This window comes from Perca fluviatilis, chromosome 10, assembly GCF_010015445.1.
Source record: "Perca fluviatilis chromosome 10, GENO_Pfluv_1.0, whole genome shotgun sequence".
In the NCBI taxonomy this organism is placed as follows: domain Eukaryota; kingdom Metazoa; phylum Chordata; class Actinopteri; order Perciformes; family Percidae; genus Perca; species Perca fluviatilis.
The window spans coordinates 10608211-10631638 of NC_053121.1; the positions used below are offsets into that span (position 1 = coordinate 10608211).

General features: G+C 41.7%; 1 pseudogene; it reads right to left on the reverse strand.

Annotated features, from left to right (window-relative positions):
• Window positions 1-23428, reverse strand: part of LOC120567426 — a 91891-nt pseudogene that overhangs the window by 53249 nt on the left and 15214 nt on the right.

Here is a 23428-nt window from a genome sequence, read left to right on the forward strand (position 1 = left end):
GTATACTACTCAGAAAACCAAGGGGTGTAGTGCAATTAAATAGTTTTGTCAAGCAGGAGTTATTACATTCTCTGCTTTACAGAGGAATCTAATGTATAAATGTATTGGTCGCCTGAATTCTTCTTGTAACTCTGTCATTTTACAACTGATTGACCCAAGGTTCAGTTGTAAAATGACAGTTTTGTTGTAAAACTGATTACAAGGTTCCTCTCCGGGAACCATCACCTTATCGTGGTGGAGAGGTTTGTGCGTCCCTATGAACCTGAGAGCTGTGTTGTCTGGAGCTTTGTGCTCCTGGTATTGTCTCCCAAGGCAAAGTGGTCTCAGGTGAGGGGGCAGACAAAGAATGGTTCAAAAACCCTATGAGTGAACGAGGAAGAGATAGAGGAACCTTGCCCAGAGGAAGACCGGGGCCCCCGTCTGGAGCCAGGCCCAGATGGAGGGCTCATCAGCGAGCACCTGGTGGCCGGGTTTGCCATGGAGCCTGGCCAGGCACTGCCTGAAAAAGCTACATGGCACCTCTCTCTCCATCCCATGGGCCCACCACCTGTGGGAGGAACCGCTAGGGTCGGGTGCGCTGCCAGGTGTGGCGGTGAAGGTCAGGGGCCTCGACGGACCAGACCCGGGCGGCAGAGGCTGGCTCTGGGGACGTGGAATGTCACCTCTCTGTGGGGGAAGGAGCCGGAACTTGTGCGGGAGGTGGAGAGCTACCAGTTGGATTTGGTGGGGCTTACCTCTATGCACAGTCAGTTCTAGAAGCATACCTCTAGATAGGGGTTTGACTCTTTTCTTCTCCGGAGTTTCCCAGGGTGTGAGGCGCCGGGCGAGTGTGGGGATACTCACAAGCACCTAGCTGAGCACCACTATGCTGGAGTTTACCCCGGTGGACGAGAGTGCCTACACCTGCGGGTTGTAGGGGGGAAAACTCTGACTGTTGTTTGTGCATATGCACCAAACAAGAGTGCAGAGTATTCTGCCTTCTTGGAGACCTTGAATGGAGTCCTGTATGGGGCTCGAGTGGGGGACTCCATAGTTCTGCTGGGGGACTTCAACGCGCATGTGGGCAATGATGGAGATACATGGAGAGGTGTGATTGGGAGGAACGGCATCCCTGATCTAAACCAGAGTGGTTGTCTGTTGTTGGTCTTCTGCGCTAGTCATGGATTGTCTATAACAAACACATGTTTGAACATAGGGATGCTCATAAGTGTACTTGGTACCAGAGCACCCTAGGCCAAAGGTCAATGATCGATTTTATATTTTATTTTTATATTATTTTTATTTAATCGTTTCATCTGATCTGAGGCTGTATGTTTTGGACACTTGGGTGAAGAGAGGGGCGGAGCTGTCAACCGATCACCATCTGGTGGTGAGTTGGGTCAGGGGGTGGCAGAAGACTCTGGACAGACCTGATAAGCCCAAACGGGTAGTATGGGTAAATTGGGAATGTCTGGAGGAGGCCCCTGTCCGACAGACTTTCTACTCACACCTCCGGCGGAGCTTTTCGTGCATCCCTGTGGAGGCTGGGGGCATTGAACCTGAGTGGACAATGTTCAAAGTTTCCATTTCTGAAGCTGCAGCTGGGAGCAGCTGTGGTCTTAGGGTCTTAGGTCCCTCAAGGGGCGGTAACCCACAAACACCGTGGTGGACACCGGTGGTCAGGGAAGCTGTCCGACTGAAGCAGTCTATCCGGGATATGTTATCCCAGAGGACTCCGGAGGCAGTTGCAAGGTACCAAAGGGTCCAATGGGCGGCAGCCTCTGCCGTGAAAGAGGCAAAGCAGCGGGTGTGGGAGAAGTTCAGAGAAGGACTTTCGGTCGGCACCTATGTGCTCCTGGAAAACCGTTCGCCACCTCAGGAGGGGGAAGCGGGGAACCATCCAAGATGTGTACAGTAAGGATGGGTCGCTGTTGACCTCAACTGAGGAGGTAATAGGGCGGTGGAAGGAGCACTTTGAGGAACTCCTATATCCAGCTAATACGCCCTCTATGGTAGAGGCAGAGCTGGAGGATGATGGGGGATTGTCGTCAATTTCCCTTGTGTAAGTCGCTGAGGTAGTTAAACAACTCCACAGTGGTAAAATCCTGGGGATTGATGAGATCCGTCCAGAAATGCTGAAAGCTCTGGGTGTGGAGGGGCTGTCTTGGTTGACACGCCTCTTTAACATTGCGTGGAAGTCTGGGACAGTGCTTAAGGAGTGGCAGACAGGTTCCTCTGTTCAAAAAGGGGGACCAGAGGGTGTGTGCTAATTACAGGGGTATCACACTTCTCAGCCTCCCCCCAATCTCTGTATGACCAAAGCAAGAGATGTGTCCCGGTTCTCGGCAGTAAATCAGACTCGTTTCAGGTGAGGGTTGGCCTCCGCCAGGGCTGCACTTTGTCACCAATCCTGTTTGTAGTATTTATGGACAAAATATTGAGGCGTAGTCGGGCTGGGGAGGGGTTGCAGTTTGGTGGGCTGGGGATGTCAAAACTGTTTTTTGCAGATGATGTGGTCCTGATGGCATCATCGGCCTGTGACCTTCAGCACTCACTGGATCGGTTTGCAGCTGAGTGTGAAGCGGCTGGGATGAGGATCAGCACCTCTAAATCTGAGGCCATGGTTTTCAGCATGAAACCGTTGGAGTGCCTGGAGTGTTTTTAGGCACATCCAGCTGGGAGGAGGCCTCGGGGAAGACCCAGGACTAGGTGGAGGGATTATATCTCAAACCTGGCCTGGGAACACTTCGGGATCCCCCAGTCGGAGCTGGTTAATGTGGCTCGGGAAAGGGAAGTTTGGGGTCCCCTGCTGGAGCTGCTCCCCCCACGACCCGACACCGGATAAGCGGACGAAGATGGATGGATGGATGGGTGAATGACCCGAGGTTCAGTGCTTGTCTTGTTTAATTGGTGTCTGTTCTTTTGTATCGGTACTTTTTAATTGTGTTGGTTTTTTTTTCTAAATGGACCATGAGTAATAATAAAGTCTCTCTCTCTCTCTCTCTCTCTCTCTCCCCACCGCATCATATTCCATATGTACGAGGGATGATCCCCCTGAGTACGTGGATACTTCTTTAAGACACGCCAGCTTGTCCGGCCACACCCTATAAAGCACCTGTGCTGGCGTGGAATCACTAATTGTTTGATCTCCACCTGAGAGTATGGTTACGTGCATGCAGATAATCTCATAGAGAAAAACTGTAGAGTGTGGGTTACAACTAGAGATGTTCCGATACCAGTATCGGTATCGGCTCCGATACTGCCTAAAACGCTGGTATCGGTATCGGGAAGTACTGGAGTTTATGCACCGATCCGATACCACGTAATGAAGCCCTAAAGAAAATCTACGTTAAAGTAGTTTATTTATGTTCTTTTTCATTAAAACTATAAAAGAAAGTTCTGGGGCATTCCTTGTTTGCGTTTGTTCATGTTTCACAAAGAGTTTAACCTGAGCCAGACCGACAACAAAGAAAGAAATCATATCACATCCATACAGAGATAGTAGTATACAGATGTTAAAACATAATGAAATATATGACACGCTGGTATCGGATCGGTACTCGGTATCGGGCGATACGCAAGTTCAGGTATCGGAATCGGTATCGGGAAGCAAAAAAGTGGTATCGGACCATCTCTAGTTACAACAGTGTATCTGCTTACCTTTTAAATGTATTTATTTAACAGGGACAATGCTTATGAATCAACAGCAAAGCAACTGTAAATGAGCCAGATTGACCCTGGCCAGTTTGAAAATGGCAACCTAAAAAAAATAAAATACAATAAAATGACAATACAGTCAACATATAAAAGCAACATACACTGACCAACATAAAAAACAAACAATGCACAACAACAAGTAACAAACACAACAGATCATCATACAACAAGCAACATGACAAAACAAATCTGCAGGCAGTGCACATATCTTATCATCAATAAGCCAGTTCTTCAGCTGACCAGTAAAAGAACGATAAGTAAGTTTTGGCTTCCTGTCTAAACATGGCGTCAGTCAGACTTAGACAGGTACTGTTGTGCACTAAAATTGGCAACTAGCATAAATATCAATATTTTACGTGTAGTTTGTATTTTTTATTTGTTTATGTTGTTTGTTAGCTTGTAACTGGCAGTGGCTGACAGCCACTGCCAGTTACAAGCTAACAACAGTTACAGACAGCCCGTTTTGCCATTTTTGTTGCATTTTCACTCTCTGTACTGACTGTCATTTCTGCTATTGGGGGTTTCAGGTTTCTTTGCTGGCTTTTGCGTATTAAACAGCAATTAGTGACGTACCTAATTAAGCTTGCCTTGGATACGTTTGTATTTCAAATTTCAGGGAGGTGTAGACATCACCCCCTTTAGGAGAGGAATGTAAAACATTCTAGTGACAAACTTTACACAGATACAGTATAGTCAAGGTTAGACATTTTAGGGGACATAAACGTAAGAAAAACACATTTTTCAGTGGAGGGGGACTTTAAGGTATTTGTTCCTCTGTTTTGTTTTGAAATGTTTAATTAATGAAAATAACAGGTCTACAGTCCCGTCTCCCTTTCATTTTATTTTCTTTCTCAGTCACTGCTCTTTCCGCCCCGGTGAACACTCGCTCCTGTTTACCTTCATAAAAGATTAATGATTGTTCATGGAAGCCCTGAGAAAAACGGCTAATACTTCTCATGTTTGACTCGTATCAGTTAACCCGAATGAATGATTCATCAATGGAATGGTCAATGCTTGTTGGGTATGTGAACTGAAAAATGATCTTCAGTCTGTAAACCAACTACACTATGAGTTAGAAGTTAGATTTGATGTGCTGTATGTGATGACAGTTTAAGTTGAATGAATGAATGAATGAATGAGTTCTGAGTCATTTGTCATTAGTTAGCATGTTGATGGCAAATGGCCAGGTAGCACTAGCTATAAGAATGTGGAACAAACACAACACTGACAATCATTTTCCACTGGGCGTGTCTGTGCTGTTTTGTTCTGTCCTCTGCCACACCACACCAGGAGCGTCTCAGAAGCAAAGCGTCTTGCCTGCCCAACTTGCAGATTTTATTGTCTCTACAAGTACTTTTTTTTTTTTAAACCTCTTTTTATTGAGAAATATAGATTATGAACAGACACATCGTTACAGATATGAGTTTTTCCTTTTTCTTGCACAAAACAGTCCCCTCTCAACCCACCCCATCCCACCCCGACTGGACCAAATAAGAAATGATTAACAATGCAGACAATTATAAAGAAAATACATACTTAGAATTGAAACATAAACAAATATAATTACCGTGGAAGGACGGCACGCCTTCAAAATTCTGATTGACGACAACCATTAGGGGAATACTATTTAGCCAGGTGTCTATATATAGTGCAGCTTGAATATGGAGGGGCAGTCAATCCTTCAGAGTCTGCCAGGATGGTTCACTACGCACTACGAAGTGGGGGGGGGGGGGGGGGGGGCTAAAGTATGACAATAGAGATTCCCACACTGAGAGGAATTTGTTAGATTCTCTTATTGTAAATTTAATCTTCTCTAGATGTAAAAACAGCATTACATCCTTAAGCCATTGTGCTGCAGTGGGCGGGGAGCTTGACTTCCAAAGTAGCAAAATACGTCTACGTGCCAGTAAAGAGACAAATGCTATGATGTTGAGTTGATTTTGTGTCAAGTTTGTGCCTTCATCTGGTACACCAAATATGGCAATTGTAGCGCATGGTTCTAAAGCTGTCCTAAGCACTTCAGACATTACATCAAATATAGTTGACCAGTATCGTGCTAGTTTATGGCATGACCAAAACATGTGTGTCAAGTCTGCTACATTAACATGACGTCTTACACATTTGCTATCAACATTAGGATATAATGAGGATATCTTAGCTCTAGACCAGTGTAGGCGGTGAAGAACTTTGAATTGAATTAAACCCAGTCTTGCTCAGGAAGTGCTACTGTTCACTCTTGTTAGAGTTTTAGTCCAAACGTCTTCTGAGATTCCAGTTCCAAGTTCCTTTTCCCACGCAGTTCTGATCTTGTCTATCTTGACATCATCAAGTAACATAATCATCGAATATGAATGGGCTGTGAAACCTTTCAACCCAGAAGGAACTTCTAAAAGTGAGTCCACTAGGGATTTCTCCGGGAGAGCAGGAAATTGTGAGCTATGGCTCTTAGCAAATTGGCGGGCTTGAAAGTAATGGAATAAGTCCGTTTTTTGAAGGTCATATTTAGAACTCAAGTCATCGAAACTAGAAAATATGCCATTCCTGTAAAGATCCCCAAATCTGTGGATCCATTTACTATGCCATCCTGCAAAGGCCTCGTCTAATTTGGCTGGTAAAACGTGTGATGTGTATACAGACGGGCTCTGGATCAAAAGTGTTCTCTTCATGTTAGCATGCCCTCTAAACTGAGTGGAGATGACCACTGGGTTAGATGTAAACTGAAAAATCTTGACAGGGAGGCTAGATGTGACCAGAGCATGTAGAGAGGCCGACACTCATGACCTGCTCTCCAACTCGCACCAATCTGTATCTGGAGATTGCACCCAATGTGTTATTTTGTGGATGTTTGCTGCCCAGTAATAGCTCCGAAAATTAGGGAGGGCCAACCCATCTACTGCTCTTGGTCGCTGGAGTAGGTCTTTACCTATCCTAGGAATCTTACCGTTCCATATGAATCTTGAAATTAACGTGTCTATCTGATGAAAAAAGGATTTTGATAAGAAAATAGGGAGACATTGAAACAAAAATAGAAACCTCGGTAGGGCTGCACAATTAATCGAATTTTAATCACGATCACGATTTTGGCTTCCCACGATCAAATTTGTGTGATCGAGCGATATTTAAAATGCGTCATTCCCTTCATAGAACAGTTTTTGCAAAGCCAATCTAGCGCTCCATAAACCACTGTCTGATCACATGTCTCCATGAGCCAATCAGAGCTGTTCCCTGCCTGCACCGCGCAGCTTAGTTTCTAGATGTAGACAGTCACAGAGGACAGAGTAACGTGAGGAAAATTCCACAACAGGTAACAGTCGGTCATCATAAGCCGGTCACGATGTTTACCAGTTTACCAGTAAACGCAACATTTTGTCCCGGCTGTGTTGTTTTTCAGACAACAGCAGTGACCGGTGCTAGTTTGTGTCTTTTAGCTCATAGCTTTAGCAGCAGACTGTTGGACGTCCCGCTGTTGGAATCCTACAGTGAAATACAGACACACTACACTGTTTAGCAGTCAGCATTTTAGCTGTGTTTAATCCAGTTACTACTGTGGCTAACGGTAGGCTAACGCTACCTGCTGTATAACGTGTCATTAGTGTTTACTAGCGTGACATTCAGCGATGTTTATGTTGCCTCTAACGTGGGTTTCGGAGCATCAGAGCGCAACGCAGACATGTAAGTGGCAGTGTAATGAGCCACAGAAATCCGCGTAGCTATTTCGTCTGGTAGATACCAGGCATCACATGCGCCGTTAACGTGAACAGAAAATTGCGTTGCCTGTATCTTTCACGGCAAACATGCATGTGTGGAAAGCGGTCGCACAACAGCTGAAATGGCATACTCCTTCACAGTATCCTTCAATAAAGGAGGAATGTAGCACAATATGGATGTATTAGTAGGAATGTAGCACAATATGGATGTAAAAGCAGTTATAATTATATAATATTTGTTTTGGCTAAAATCAACAAATAAACGTGATAATTAATCGTGATCTCAATATTGATCAAAATAATCGTGATTATCATTTTGGCCATAATCGTGCAGCCCTAAACCTCGGTAATATATTCATTTTGACACAGTTCACTCTGCCAGCTAAGGTCAGATGTAAGATATCCCACCTTTGTAGATCTGCTTTAAGTTTGGCAATGAGTGGGGCAAAGTTCCCATCGAAAAGATCTTCGAAGACAGGAGTTATATTAGTGCCCAAATATTTGAAACCTGACCTTGATATATGAAATGGTAGAGCATGATCTGGGATCTTCCTCGCTGACTCATTTACAGGCAAACATTCGCTTTTGATAAATTAAGTTTGTAGCCAGAGATCTGTCCAAAAGTGTGCAGCAGTGCAAGTATTTTATTGATACCTAACAGTGGGTCTGATATGTAGAGCAACATATCATCCGCATAAAGGGATAGTTTATTTTCCACTCCCCATCTAGGAATACCCTATATGGAGGGTGTAGATTTCAGGGCGAGGGACAATGGTTCTATTGCTAATGTAAATAAAAGTGGACTAAGTGGGCAACCTTGTCTGGTGCCTCTAGATAAGGGAAAATTTTGTGAGCGGAGCTGGTTTGTGATCACCGATGTTTGTGGGAAGGAGTAAAGAAGTTGGATCCACTGGCTAAATGTTTTACCAAAACCAAATTGTTTCAATGCAAAGAAAAGGTAATCCCATTCTACACGGTCAAAAGCTTTTTCCGCGTCTAACGACACCACAACTTCTGGTACGACATTAGGTGAAGGACTGTAAAGTACATTTAAAAGACGTCGCACATTAGAAAATAAATAACGCTCTCTAATGAAACCTGTCTGGTCGGTTGAAATCAGGCATGACAAGGGTGCCTCCAATCACATCGCTAACAACTTCGAAAGTATTTTAACATCAGAATTTAACAGTGATACAGGTCGGTATGAACCACATTTAAATGCGTCCCTACCAGGTTTCAGCAAAAGTGTAATAGATGCTTCGGTAAGGGATCCAGGTAATTTACCTTGGGACAAGGAATGGTTAAACATATCTAATAACAGGGGGGCTAGTTGACCAGAAAATTTCTTATAAAAATCCATAGGGAAGCCATCTGGCCCTGGGGCCTTCCCATTTTGCATTGCAGAGATGGCAAAGGCAACTTCTTCAAGGCTTAGCGGTTGATCCAATTGCTCTTTTTGGCCATCAGAGAGGGTAGGAACTCGTATTTTATCAAAAAAATTTACAAAGAGTGATGAGTCTTTAAGTGATTCTGAATTATACAAATCAAAATAGTAATCTTTAAAAATATCATTTATTTTGAGAGGATCTGTAGTCAGTTTTCCTGTCGTGTCTTCGATTTGAGAAATATGTTGTGATGTCGATTTAGATTTTAGTCGATGAGCTTAAAAGGCCGTCTGCTTTTCACCATGTTCATAAAACATCCCACGCGATCGCATAATAAGTTGCTCTGTTTCCGAAGTAGAAAGTAAATTATATTGAGTTTGGAGGTCAATTCTTTCTTTATAGAGTGATGGGCTTGGAGATGTGGAACACTTCATATCTAGATCAAATATCAAATCTATTAACTGTTGTCTTTTTTTTTTCCTTTCTCTATTCTGGTAGGCCGAATATGCTATTATTTCCCCTCTAATAACCACTTTAAATGTTTCCCAAAGTAATGACGGAGAAACTGAGTCTGACTTATTAGTTTCCAAAAACCTGCTGATGGCCACAGAGATTAAATTGCAGAACTTCCCATCTGACAGTAATGTAGAATTAAAGCGCCACTGAGGACGACCAGTGTAGTTGTGATTGAAAAAGAGATCCATAAGTATGGGGGCGTGGTCCGATTCTACGATGGCGCCGTATTCAACCTTCTCCAAGCAGCCCATCAGTTTTTTATCAATAAAAAAGTAATCAATTCTTGAGTACGAGTGATGGACGTTAGAATAGAAAGAAAAGGTCTTGCACTGAGGATTAAAAAAGCGCCAGGGATCCACACATGCTGCATGATCGAAAAATCTTGAAAATGTACTGGCCATTTTTGAAAGGGTATGTACTTTAGGGTTGGATCTGTTTAAGTTGGGGTCTATGACACAGTTAAAGTCACCCCCTAAAATCAGAAAATGATAATTTAGATCTGGCAATTTACAAACAAGTTGTTGCACAAACCCCACATCATCCCAGTTAGGAGCATACAAGTTCACTAGTATAACCGGTGTCTGGAGAATCCGTCCGGGGACTATAACATAGCGGCCTTGTGGATCAGATATAGCCCCAGAGGAGGCAAACTGAATTCTCTTGTGTATTAGTATTGCTGTCCCTCTTGCTTTAGAATTAAAGCTAGAGTGAAAGATTTGCCCCACCCACTGCTTTTTTAAACGTAGTTGATCAGATTTACGTATGTGGGTTTCCTGAAGGAATATAATATCAGCCTCTAAATTCTTAAGGTGGGTAAATATTTTAGATCTCTTTAATGGACTGTTGAGCCCTTTAACGTTCCATGATACAAACCTGATCGCTGACCCCCCACACCCACCCTTTAAATTGTTAGTCATAGCCACACAATAAAGTTATGAATACAGTGTTCAAGACTCATTTTGTTCATAACCATGCACATGTCACGCCTACCTCCCTCAACAGACAGCATATAATGAAATCCAAAAAGTTTACAGTAAATATAGAAAAGAAAAAAAGGTCCAGTCGTTAGCCCCCACATCCCCAAAACATTCCCTTTCTCTGCCAAACTGGCAGCACGCAGGATTCGTCCCACTTCTGAACACTTCCAACACTTCACCTTAATTTCCTAAACTTTGCTTTTGAGAGCTCCTGACTAAAATGAAACAAACTCTGAACGTAAATCAAGCTCCAGTATTCAGCCCTATGTAATAACACGTGAACATGCCCTAATAGAATAACAAATCTGAATGTCTTAAAACACCCAGGGTTAATCATACATGACAACGTAGCAAATCAAGAATTACTGTAGGCGACACTGCGTTAGCTATGACTGTTACTTTACCCGGCGTCATTGAATAGCCAGCGTTCAGTTAGTCCTCATGTTCAGGACCAGCAGAGATGCCGGCCTTCCTCTCAATACTACGAGTGTAAAACGCCTCAGCCTCCGACGGTGTCTCAAACATCAGTGTATCCCCTCCATAAGACACCCTCGCGCGGCTCCGGGTAGAGAAGCCTGAATTGGATTCCCTTCTGATACAGGGCTGATTTGACGTTCTTGTAGGCTGCACGTTTCTTAGAGAGGTTAGCACTGAGGTCAGGATATAGTCTTAGTGCATGTCCCTTATACTGCATCACATTCTGTCTAGCCCAGCGTAGTGCCTTCTCCCGGTCTTGATATTTATGAAAAGCAACGATGATGGCTCGAGGTGGCTGCCCATCTTTGGGTTTCTGCATTAGAGCGCGGTGCGCCCGGTCCAGTTCGGGCGGGGTGGCAAACACCTGGTTCCCCATCATGTCCTTCAACAGCGTAGAGACGAAAGTTACCATATCATCGTTGGGTTCACTGCCCTCTGGCACATTTATTATACGTAGGTTTGCCCTCCGAGAACGGTTCTCCAAGTCGTCGATGCGGTCTACCAGTGTAGCATTCACCGCCTGTAGTTCAGAGACGGCTTTCTCCACTCTAGAGAGGGCTTCAAAGTTCTCGCCTGCAGTGATCTCCACAGATGTAACTCTTTGTCCCAGTGTATCCACCATTTCCCGAAAGCTAGCTATAGATGACTGGATAGGTGCCAGAGATGCTTGAATGAGTGTAGCCATGTCTTCTTTGAGATTTTCGCGTTGTTTTTCCATTTCTGCTGTTAGCATCGCAGCGAGTTCACTACTAGCTGTAGCCGACGCCATATTAGCCACTTTGCTACTCAGCGTTGGTTTCTTCGGCTCTGTATCTCCTCTGGTCTTTTGAGAGCTCGGCATGTTCCGAACGTGCAATTTCGGTAGTAAATAAGAAAAAATAAATCAACTGAAACTGTTAACTCGACGCCAGTACGTATATTAGAGAGTTTTATCGCAGTTAAGTCCAAAGTATCAGGAGCTTCTCATTGGCACGTCTTGTCACTACATGATCCAAACCGGAAGCCCCCTCTACAAGTACTTTACAGAACAATCACATGTTCAATAAGCTAGTATCTACCTTTCACTCCAAGCACTCTTACAGTTAAACTCCATGCCTTCTCTGGCATTGTCCTGAAGATCTGTGATGTCTATTATGTTTTTCAACCTCCGAGATTAATCTCTCGTTGTCCGTGGTGTTGTAAAGGAGACATAAACGATATTGGGGGTCTTTGGGTAAATTGACTGGACAGTCACGCTGTTTTACTTCCTGCCCGGCTGTCTGAACGCCCCGTGGCACATGTGAAAATAGATCTGGCACGTATCTTTAGCGGAGCAGAACGAAGAGCCGCTTTATGCACGCTTCTGGGACGTGCCGTGGTGCAGCTGGTGGAATATCAAGCATTGACTTGAATGGCAGCGATTGCTCGCAGGGGTCGCGGGGGCATCCAGAAAGCAGCGCAGATTCACCCGGTGGAAAATAGGGGTGAGTGTGCAGGTGCCTGACGATGTGTTGAAATAATACTGATAATGAGGGAATCTGTGCTAATAATAGCAAGCTAGTTAGCTAAATTGCTATCACACACAACTAAACATCACTTCCCTTTACAATAATTCATACTAGAAGAAGAAGAAGAAGAAGAAGAAGAAAAAGGCATACTTTATTCTCCTCCAGGGAGGAAATTACATATCATAGGATATCAAAATAGTTTCCACTGAGATTTATTCACATTTAACAGCATGTAAGTGGTTGACAGCTAACGATATGTGGACTCATTAAAAAGGGGGGTGGGGGGGTGTGTTGTATCAGTATGTTCTTTAGTCAGTCGAGCTCCATATGTCATGTCATGGGAAAATGCCCACCCAGAGACTAAGACAGATGTCCAAAGCTGCTTTACCTTCTTTTGAAAATGGAAAAACATGTACGATGACAGAATTACATTATTGTTCCTATGCAAAACTCAATTTCAGTTAAACTTTAAAACCATATTTTGTTGCAATGCATGCATTTCTGCTGCTTATAAAAATCTGTTTGGTATTGCATTTTTATAGTACTATATATATATATATATATATATATATATATATATATATATATATATATATATATATATATATATATATATACACAGTACAGGCCAAATGTTTGGACACACCTTCTCATTCAATGGGTTTCCTTTTTATTTTCATGACTATTTACATTGTAGATTCTCACTGAAGGCATCAAAACTAGGAATGAACACATATGGAATTATGTACTTAACAAAAAAGTGGTAAATAACTGAAAACATGTCTTATATTTTAGATTCTTCAAAGTAGCCACCCTTTGCTTTTTTATTAATAAGGGAAAAAATGACAAGGCACACCTGTGAAGTGAAAACCATTTTAGGTGACTACCTCATGAAGCTCATTGAGAGAACACCAAGGGTTTGCAGAGTTATCAAAAAAGCAAAGGGTGGCTACTTTGAAGAATCTAAAATATAAGACATGTTTTCAGTTATTTCACACTTTTTTGTTAAGTACATAATTCCATATGTGTTCATTCATAGTTTTGATGCCTTCAGTGAGAATCTACAATGTAAATAGTCATGAAAATAAAGAAACACATTGAATGAGAAGGTGTGTCCAAACTTTTGGCCTGTACTGTGTATATATATAGAAATACAATATATTATAGAAATACAGTATATTATATATTTTTTCACAGCTCATTGAGATCTGTAAGAGTTTAAAAGAAAATAGGAATCAATGTTTATCTTGTCTCATTTTTCTCCTACCAGCTTCTTAATCACAACTCCTAATCACCTGATAATGTGAAATTAATGAACCTAGGCAAACTGTGTGTGTGTGTGTGTGTGTGTGTGTGTGTGTGTGTGTGTGTGTGTGTGTGTGTGTGTGTGTGTGTGTGTGTGTGTGTGTGTGTGTGTAAGTTTCCCCTAATCATCTGGTAATATTAAAATACTGAACTTGGAAAGCAGCTGCACTGCTCAGTAATGTGTGAGTGCATAGAAACATCTATGTGTGTATGTGTAAATACAGCAGTCATTTCCTGGGTCTGTGTCAGAAGGTTAATGATGCATGGAGTCATTAATCAACACACAATGAGGAGCTGTTGCAACAAGACTTGACAGTTATGTATTGCATGTGTGTGTGTGTGTGTGTGTGTGTATATGTGTGTGTAAAATACCTTGTACAGTATGATGTTATGGAAAAACTTTGGATTTCTGAAGAAGGTTCGGGAGACTTTGATGATTTCCACAGAACCATTTAATGAAATCTCAATCGAGGAGAATTCAGATTAATCATTACAGTTTAACCACAGTGTAGTTTTTTTGTGCCATCCCAACTCTGTATTGTGTATCTCCTGTTGATGCTGTGAAGTTTGTGTTATGCAAAGATATTGATGTCGCCATAACATAGGAAACACAAATGCTCACCCACAACAATGCTGAAAATGGCACGTTTTGAAGAATATTTGAATCGTGCAACAAGGCAAGCCTGATTTGTTCTTTCAGGGAATGATTTTGAAGATTTACAAAGAATATGTTTACAGCATTTACTAACTGGGACATTATAGGATTGGCAGGGATTTCTATAGGCGATGTACACACAGCTATACACTGGTAAGAGCAAATTGCGTTTAACCATGTATCCAACTTATTTATATTATTATATATTCACTGTACTGTATTGTGTGAGCAGTTAACTTCATTTAATATTGTAGTGTTGTTTTTTTGCAGGGTCCAAATGTTCCATCAAAACAAGTTCCTTCCGATGGAGAGCCACCGTCACTGCGTCTGGAGCTTAGCGCTGCCCAAGAGGATTGTGATTGGTTTAAAGAAATGCAAACAACCCAGAGTTTTTTTCTGCTATCCTGGAATGTATGTGTTGTGTAGCCAGACCTTAATTCACAGGGGATAGGTCTGGCAATGTGAGACTACCTGACCTATGACCTCCGAGTAACCTGATGTTACCTAAGCTTTCCCCTTGTCTCATCTTACCACAACATGTTGTTATTGGAAATTCCACCACAGACATCTGTGTGTGCATTCATGTAATTTTGTTCTTGTCAGTGTTTTTGGAGTTGTAATTTTGTGAGTTTTGCAAGTGCATGTCATTGACAGTGCACATTTTGCATTGATATGGTGGGAACAACAATCTTTGACATTGGTCCAGTATTAAGCGAGATCGCTGCAGTCATCAGCGGCAAAACAAGCTACAATATTAACAAGACAATTGTCCAGCTTGTATTTACCTTCACAAAGTGCTCGTTTTGCCACTGACAGACTTAGATTAATATTCTAAGTGTCTGACAACATTATGGAACAAAAGCTGGACAATTGCCCCATAACTTACATTGTAGCTTGTTTCGCCACTGCCGACTGTAGCGATCTTGCTTAATACTGGACCAATTTCAAAGATTGTTGTTCCGATCAGTCACTTAGACACAAAAACATAGGAAAATAGGGTCCAGGTTGAAAAAAACTGTAGTTTCCCTTTAAAGGATAACTGTGTTGATATTCTGGTATTTTTCTTGTTGTCAACAAACAATGAAAAGACCAAAATCAACAATGAATGTATTCTACTAACAAATATTGTGTGTTAATCCAAAGCCTGATATCTCATTCCTCTGAGCAATAGAGCTCCACTGTAAAACTATTAAAAACACACCAATGAGCCACGCTGTTGAACATGGGAACAGAAATAAGAATTTAGAAATAAGAGATGGACTCACACATTGATGGTTTGGTCTTCTTTGGAATTTGTTAACAAGAAAGAAAATAAAGATAATGGCAGCCCTATCTTGTAACTGCACCAAGGGTTAGCTGGGTTGGTTTAATGTTATTGAAGCACTATAGCGTTAAGTACCTGCATTATGCAGATTTCAGTTTATATTTTCTTTTTTTGAAACTTTTTCTTTTCTTTTCATTTTCTCTGACATGAACAAAAAGTCACTGCACATCAGTGTTCATATCCAAATTGGAAACATAGACTTCTATGAGGGAAAAACATAATTTGTTGATAAAGAATAAATAAAAAAGGGGCACATTGATCTTTTTACAATGCTCGTCCCTTTCCTTTCACGTTTGCTAAAGACTCAACCCATGATTTGATTTGTCATGTCTTTTAAACAGTCAATTTTTCACAGCTTTGATCCAGAATCCCTGCTTTGGTTCTAAGGTAATAAGTTAGTCTTTCCATGGAGTATATATTTCCTCTACAATGCCCAGCCACTTCCAATCAGTTCCTCTTTCTGGCCTTTTTATCAGTTTATATTTTCATTTCACATCACTGGCTTGTTAAGTTATTCTCAAATTGGAAGCAGGAAAAGAAGCAGAATACAATCGTCATTGGGCGAGGAGATTTATGTGATCAACATCCAGTAAGTTGTGCTCCTGCTTTAGTAACAACAGTTTTAGGGTACACATATCACCATTGGATGGAATGCCAGAACAATTTAGGCAGACATGTTCAGAATGAATCCAACTGACTTTATTGGTCCTCTGAAATGTTTTGACAACTGTTGGATTCACATTACATTTGGTACACACATTCATGTTTCCCTCAGGATGAATTGTATGAACTTTGGTGATCCTCTGACTTTTCCTCTAGCACCATCGTCAGATCAAAATGTAATTTATCTATTGCTTTGCATTCTTACTAAATACCTGCAAGACCAATGACATTCCCATCAGCCGCAGCTGTACTTTTTGTCTTGTAGTGGTAATTAGCGAATGCTAACACGCTAAACTAAGATGGTAAACATGGTAAACCTGCTGAACATCAGCATGTTAACATTGTCATTTTGAGCATGCTGACATAAGCATTTTGGTCAAAGCACTGCTGTGTGACGTTATAGTTTTATATCTACAGCTTGCATTCATAACCATTAAAATGCTGTGAATTAACACTTTGTATGAAATTGGCGTACAACTATCCAAAGAAAGAAACTGTTCCTGTGTCCTGCAAAGGGCTTCTCTACTAGTTTAACAGTTTATCAGGTCTCAGCCTATTATGAATTAAAGCAGATGAAATAAGAACATTGCATGTTTTTTGTGCCCACTCAAATATTTGTCAAATGATTCTTTAATCAAATCTTTTATATCATATCTTTAAATATGTTTAACATATTTTTGTCTGCAACTGAACCCCGAGGCAAAGAGCTGATTTTCAGCAACAGTCCTCCCTGGTATTAGCCGCCCTGATCACTTACCATCATTATCACCGGCTTTGTGAATGTGCTGCCCGTCAACACCCAAGATGATTTACAGAGGAAGCTAGTCATTAGCTTTTTGAAGGCTCAAATGTACAGTATACAGGAGCTAGAAGATGTACAAAGTATTTGCATGAGTGTGTGTTGGTGAGTTCAGGCTCATAGGGCATATTATTAATGCATGTATGTGTTTCCATGGAAAAGAGCCAGTGTTCATACCATATATAGGTATATAGGCACTTTTATGCCAGTGTGTTCTATTCTGGGCCCATCTTTCATTGTGTCTAAGAATATTTTGTGTATTTGTGTATATATGTGCTTTTATGTGTGACTGTGGCTGTTAAATAAATCTAAATTATAATAATTTGATGGGTTCATGAAGGCATTGTAATGTAAATAAAACTGACACCTGCATACAATGTATAGATAATAAGTTTGGAGTGTAATCAGAGCATATACAGTATAACATTTCACATTAAACTACGTACATACATGCCGTTGCCTTTGTATCATGCATACTGCATACTACTTTCCATTCCAGGTCATATGTGAGTTCATTAGTATATGCGAGTCTGTCGGTCCATCAGTGTGACTGCTACAGTTGTGCTGCTCATGAGGATTTCTATACATGCAGGGTGAATAATTCCTACTTAGCTGGCTACATGCTGCGCCCACCGGGTCGTGAAAGTCACTTTGTGTCGCACTAATTGGCAGGGTGATCCTCCGCATGGTGATTAAGCAGCTCAGCGTTGCTAAAGTGGTCTGTGTATCCAGGAGAAATCATGAAAGCTGCGGTAAAGGAAGATGTTACAGCAATTGAATATAAACTGCTGTGTAGGTACATTCATACACAACAATATGCAGTAAAATGTAATAAGCAGGTGTAGAAAACGGGATGGAAAAGTACAACAGTTTAACTAACATTTCAGCGTGTCTTACAAAACATTTTTCAAAAGCTCCCTGTAATTTCATGTATTACATTATATTCATTAAGCATACACTTAAATAAAAATTTGGTTCAGTCTCTTACTCAGAGACACAGAAGAAGCAGGGGATCAAACCACGAACCCTAGGAATAATGTTATTTCTCATTGAATCTCTATATTTCATATATTTAATTCATATATTTGAAAGACAAGACCAAGACTTTGAGGGGTTGAGACCGAAACAAGACCAAGGCCAGACCAGTGCGAGACCGAATCAAGACCTGACCAAACAACTGAAAAATACAGTATATACACAACTAGTTAATATGTATAGCTAATATTTGCTAAATCCCTTTGGGTGAGGGGTGAAGAGATTTCTGGAGAGTTTTGGTACAGAGGTAGATTAAGTCTTGAGCGGACCCAACAATCTCACTGACACCATAGTAAAGTGTGAAATCATGAATAGTCAGAGGATACTAGTGGCTGGTGCAGAAAGTCATTTATTAGGCGAAACCAAAGCTAAAACTAGAGTAACTATTGAACTTAACTTTGCTATGTAGCCAAAAACCCTTGTCTAATGGGATGATCCTGTTAATTCAATGTGTAAGTAACCATGTAGCCAAATCTAAGCCCCATTTGCTCTTAGATACTGTTGCTTGGTTGTAAAACTTGTCAAAACATGGCAGCGTCAATGTCAAGCATTGGTGTAAAAGCCTAGATCATTTGTGAAACAGAATGTACAGTATCTATTGCTTTTGCACAACCAGTTCAGCGAATCTGAGGTACACTGCAATAACTTTCCTAAATATTAATTAATTGACTGAACAAAAGGTTTGTTTATATGACTATTATGTTGTAATTACTTTTGGATGTTAAGCGAACTATGGATTTATGTAGATGAAGATAAGACAGATGTTTAGCTGTTGCAGCTAATCTGAGGCATTTAGGCTACTGCAGGAAAGTTGTTCCATGTGTTGCTCAGCTCTGATTGGATCATTGATGGCGAAGGGGCGGAGCTTAGGGTTGTTTGCATTAACGTTAGTGATGGCCAAATGAAGCCTCATGAAGCTTTATGAACCATTTTCTTTATTTTCTGAGCCCACTAGATGGTGCTCTCTGTTTAACAAAGGGTGGAAGCACAATGAATTACCATTACTAGAGCCATTTTTTTTTTTTTTACACCAAGATCTAGTGGGGATTAGAAAATACATAAAATGGCTCACGAAGCTTCAATTTGCCATCACTAATTAACGTATAAGCTACAACACTTTATTGAGGTTCATTGCAAATAATTTGTTTTGGAGTCTCACTGCTCCCTTCTGGTTAGATATCAAATATCATTTCCAGGGGCAATCTTCCTTTCTCCGCCTTGACAAAATAATACTCTCATTCCTGCGAAATTGCTTTGGAATCAAGAGGAATTAAGAACATTTGAGTATAACATCAACTAATGTATTATTTTTTAAAAGCTTAGGGTGACACAATTTGAATATAAATAAATAAACTTATAACCTTATTAATGAGACACTTTATTAGTCAAAGGCCAGAGTGAGTGTCAGTGCAGAGGCTTGTATCAATGTCACTCGCTCTTATTAAACACAGACTAAAGGTCTTTTGTCTGGGTAATGCTGGGGCAGACATTTCCATGGTACATTTTGTCATTCTCTCTGTCGCTGTCTACCACAGGTTGTTTGGACAAGTTAATTGGTTGAGATTGATTTTTCACCCTCTAGGGTACGACACACACACACACACGCACACGCACACAGATACACACACGAAAATGTGTTAATACCACACAGCCAAATTTGAATGATTCCAAAAATTGCCAAGTATGTAAAATTAAAGAAAAAGCAGTATTCTCTGCTCTGCGACGCTGGGGGGGGGGTGTCCGCTAAGGGCGCTGAGCTCAAGAAAGAGCCGCTGCCATGGGCTGCTAAACACAGGAGGGGGGCTAAATGGGGGCACGGGGTGACACCGGCTCAGATGTGGACGGGGTAATCCCGTGTGAATAGGGTTTATTTTTTCTCAAATTTACTAACATTATGCCCCGCATATAATGTCAAAGCTCTGTCATAACTTTACTTTATAATTGCCAACGCAGCCAATACAACCACAAATCACAGAGGTGCTAATTTGCACAGAAATACTATTATCACACAACCTCTGTGTTTGGTGAAATGTGTACGGTTTTGGCAGTTCCAGGTCTAAAACAGACGCTGCAACATCGACCCCGCTCACTGGCTTGATTTAATTATAAACAGAATTAGCTATGCAGCATGTGTGCATGCAAGTGTGCATCTCTCTTTTATATACTAATGCAGAATAGTCATAGTTATGGGTGATTTTAATTTGGATTGGCTGACAAGTGCCTCTGATAATCTCACACATCTAGTAACTGATCCCACCGGGCCAAACTTAAAGAATCCCTCAAAATCATCACTTATTGACCTTATCTTTTCTAATAAGAGTGATAACATATTTACCTGTGGAGTTCTTGACCTGGGTGCGATCACTGCCCCATAGAATGCATTCATCATACCCATGTCAATAGATCCTCTGCTTGTGTTTTAATTAAGAGAAACCTAAATAATTTGAATGCACAAGCCTTTCTTCGTGACCTTTTGATAGTGATATTCATGACACCCTTTTTATCCCTGAGGTCGAACTAGCTTTAAAAAAAAAACATGCCGCTTTTAAAAATATTCAAATTCAATTCAATTTTATTTATAGTATCAAATCATAACAATACTTATCTCAAGACACTTTACAGATAGAGTAGGTCTAGACTACACTCTATAATTTACAAATACCCAACAATTCCAGTAATTCCCCCAACAGCAAGCATTTAGTGCAACAGTGGTACTAAATCACCTTGAGTGGTGAGGAAAACTTCCTTTTAGGGAGAAACTTCGGACAGACCCAGGCTCTTGGTAGGCGGTGTCTGATGGTGCCGGTTGGGTGTAAGGAACAGTGGCAATTATAGTCAGAATAAAGATAATGGAACTATGACTAGAAATAGTTGTAGTATTTCATGGTGTAGCAGGGCACTGCAGGGCGTTACATGATGTAGCAGGGCACTGCAGGGCAAATATATATTTAAGAACAGATCTAAATAATAAATAATAATAAATTTTATTTAAAGGCACCTTTCTTGGCACTCAAGGACACCGTACAGGGATACATAAGACCTTTAAAAACAGCAAAAAATAAGAATACTACAACAATAACAACAGTAAGAGGCAGAGCTATTGACATTAAGTGGAATAGGCGGTTTTAAACAGATGTGTTTTGAGTTGTAATTTGAAAGGTGGGAATGAAGTGGGAGCAGAGCGGTTGAATGATCTGCTCCCCATGGTGGTGAGATGGGCAGAGGGGACAGACAGGTGTATGGAGAAAGAGGATCTGAGGGAGAGGGAGGGAGTGGAACGCTGGAGGAGGTCAGACAAATATGGGGGGTGAGGTTGTGGATGGCCTTGAATGCAAACAGGAGTACTTTGAATTGTATACGGAACTGGACTGGGAGCCAGTGAAGCTGTTGGAGGACAGGAGCGATGTGGTGGATGGAGGGGATTCGAGTTATGATGCAGGCAGCTGAATTCTGGACCAGTTGAACTTTATGGAGGGATATGTGAGGGAGGCCGAAGAGGAGAGAGTTACAATAATCCAGACGGGAAGTGACGAGACTGTGGACAAGGACGGCAGTGTGGGGGTTAAGGGAGGGGTGGAGGTGATTGATGTTTCGTAGGTGGAAGTAGGCAGACCGGGTAATGTTATTGATGTGGGGTTGAAAGGATAGTGTGCTGTCAAGGATGACACCCAGACTCTTAACCCGGGGGAGGGTGAAACGGAGGAGTTATCAATAGTCAGAGAAAAACTGTCGGTTTTGGATAAAGTGGATTTGGTGCCAATGAGGAGAACCTTGGTTTTATTACGGTTTAATTTAAAGAAGTTTTGGGTGAACAGGTTTTTATTTCAGAGATGCAATCAGTAAGGGAGGTGGGCGGGGGAGTGGACAAGGGTTTGGTGGAGAGGTAGAGCTGGGTGTCATCAGCATAACAGTGGAAGTGAATGTTAAATTTGCAGAAGATATTGCAGAGGGGAAGGAGGTAAATTATGAAGAGTAGGGGCCCCAGGACAGGGCCCTGGGGCACACCTGAAGTGACAGAGGAGGGAATGGATTTAAAAGACTTGAGGTGAATGAACTGAGTGCGGCCAGAGAGATAAGTTGTGAACAAGTCTAACGGAGTGTGGGTGATGCCGATGGAAGATAGCCTGTTGAGGAGGGTGGTATGACAGATGGCATCAAAGGCTGCACTCAGGTCGAAGAGGATGAGGATGGTGAGGAGTCCAGAATCAGCTGCCATAAGGAGGTCGTTGGTGATTTTGGTAAGTGCTTTTTCAGTGCTATGGAGTGGGCGGAAACTGGACTGGAACTGTTTATACAGGTTATTGTGGGCTAGGTGAAAATGGAGTTGAGAGGCAACTGTTTTTCAAGGATTTTGTAGATGAAGGGTAGATTGGATATAGGACGGAAGTTGTTGAAGTTGGGTGGGTCGGCACCAGGTTTTTTCAAAAGTGGAGTAATGGCAGCAGTTTTGAAGGATGTAGGCACAGTTCCAGTGGTGAGAGAGGAGTGGATGATAGCAGAAATGAGGGGGACAAGGGAGGGAAGGCAGGCTTTAACAAGTTGTGTGGGGAGGGGATCAAGTTGACAAGTGGATGGCTTGGATTTCCGGGTGAGTTCTGTGATTTCTGAAATAGCGGGGAGCTGGAAGGAGGAGAATGAGTGCGTGGATGGGTGAAAGTTGCCTGAGATGCTGAGGTGAGGGATTGATCCTCGGTGCTGGTGGATGTGTGTGTGCTGTCTTGATTTTTTTCAGTGAAAAAGGACATGATGGAGTTGCAGAAGGAGGTTGTATACAAGTGAGGGGGGAGAAAGTCCTGTGGTTGGGTGATATTGTTAAGTAGGGAAAACTTGGAGTTTCCTTTATTGGCAGTGATCATACTGGAGTAGTAGTGGGTTTTGGTGCTGGAGTCCTTATAACGTAAGACGTGGTTATTGTACATTTATTTGTGAATAGTGAGACCAATTTTTCTATGAAGACTTTCAAATTGCCGACCCTTGGCTTTTGTGAGACGAAGATCGGGGGTGAACCAAGGGGCGGAGACAGAAAAAGAAACAGATCTTAACGGATCTCTAAGTTTCTTAACGGAGCAAAGGAATTAAGAATATTATGGAGTTCAGTGTTGTAATGAGAGACCAGATCATCGGGGGTGGATAGATTGTGAGTGTCAGGGATACTTGAAGTGAGAGTTGATATTCATTATATTACGAAATGAAATTAGGCGCGGTATTTTAGAGATGGAGAGAGTGAGTTTCACTGTAAATGAGAAGAGAAAGTTATGGGGAGTTCATCAGCTGTAAGGTCAGAAGGGGTGACACCAGAGCAGCAGATTAGGTCCAGAATATGTCCTTTGGAGTCCATGGGAAAAGTTGTATGTTGCTGACATCCAAAACACTCTAAGCAGGAAGTGAAGTCTTTGGTGAGA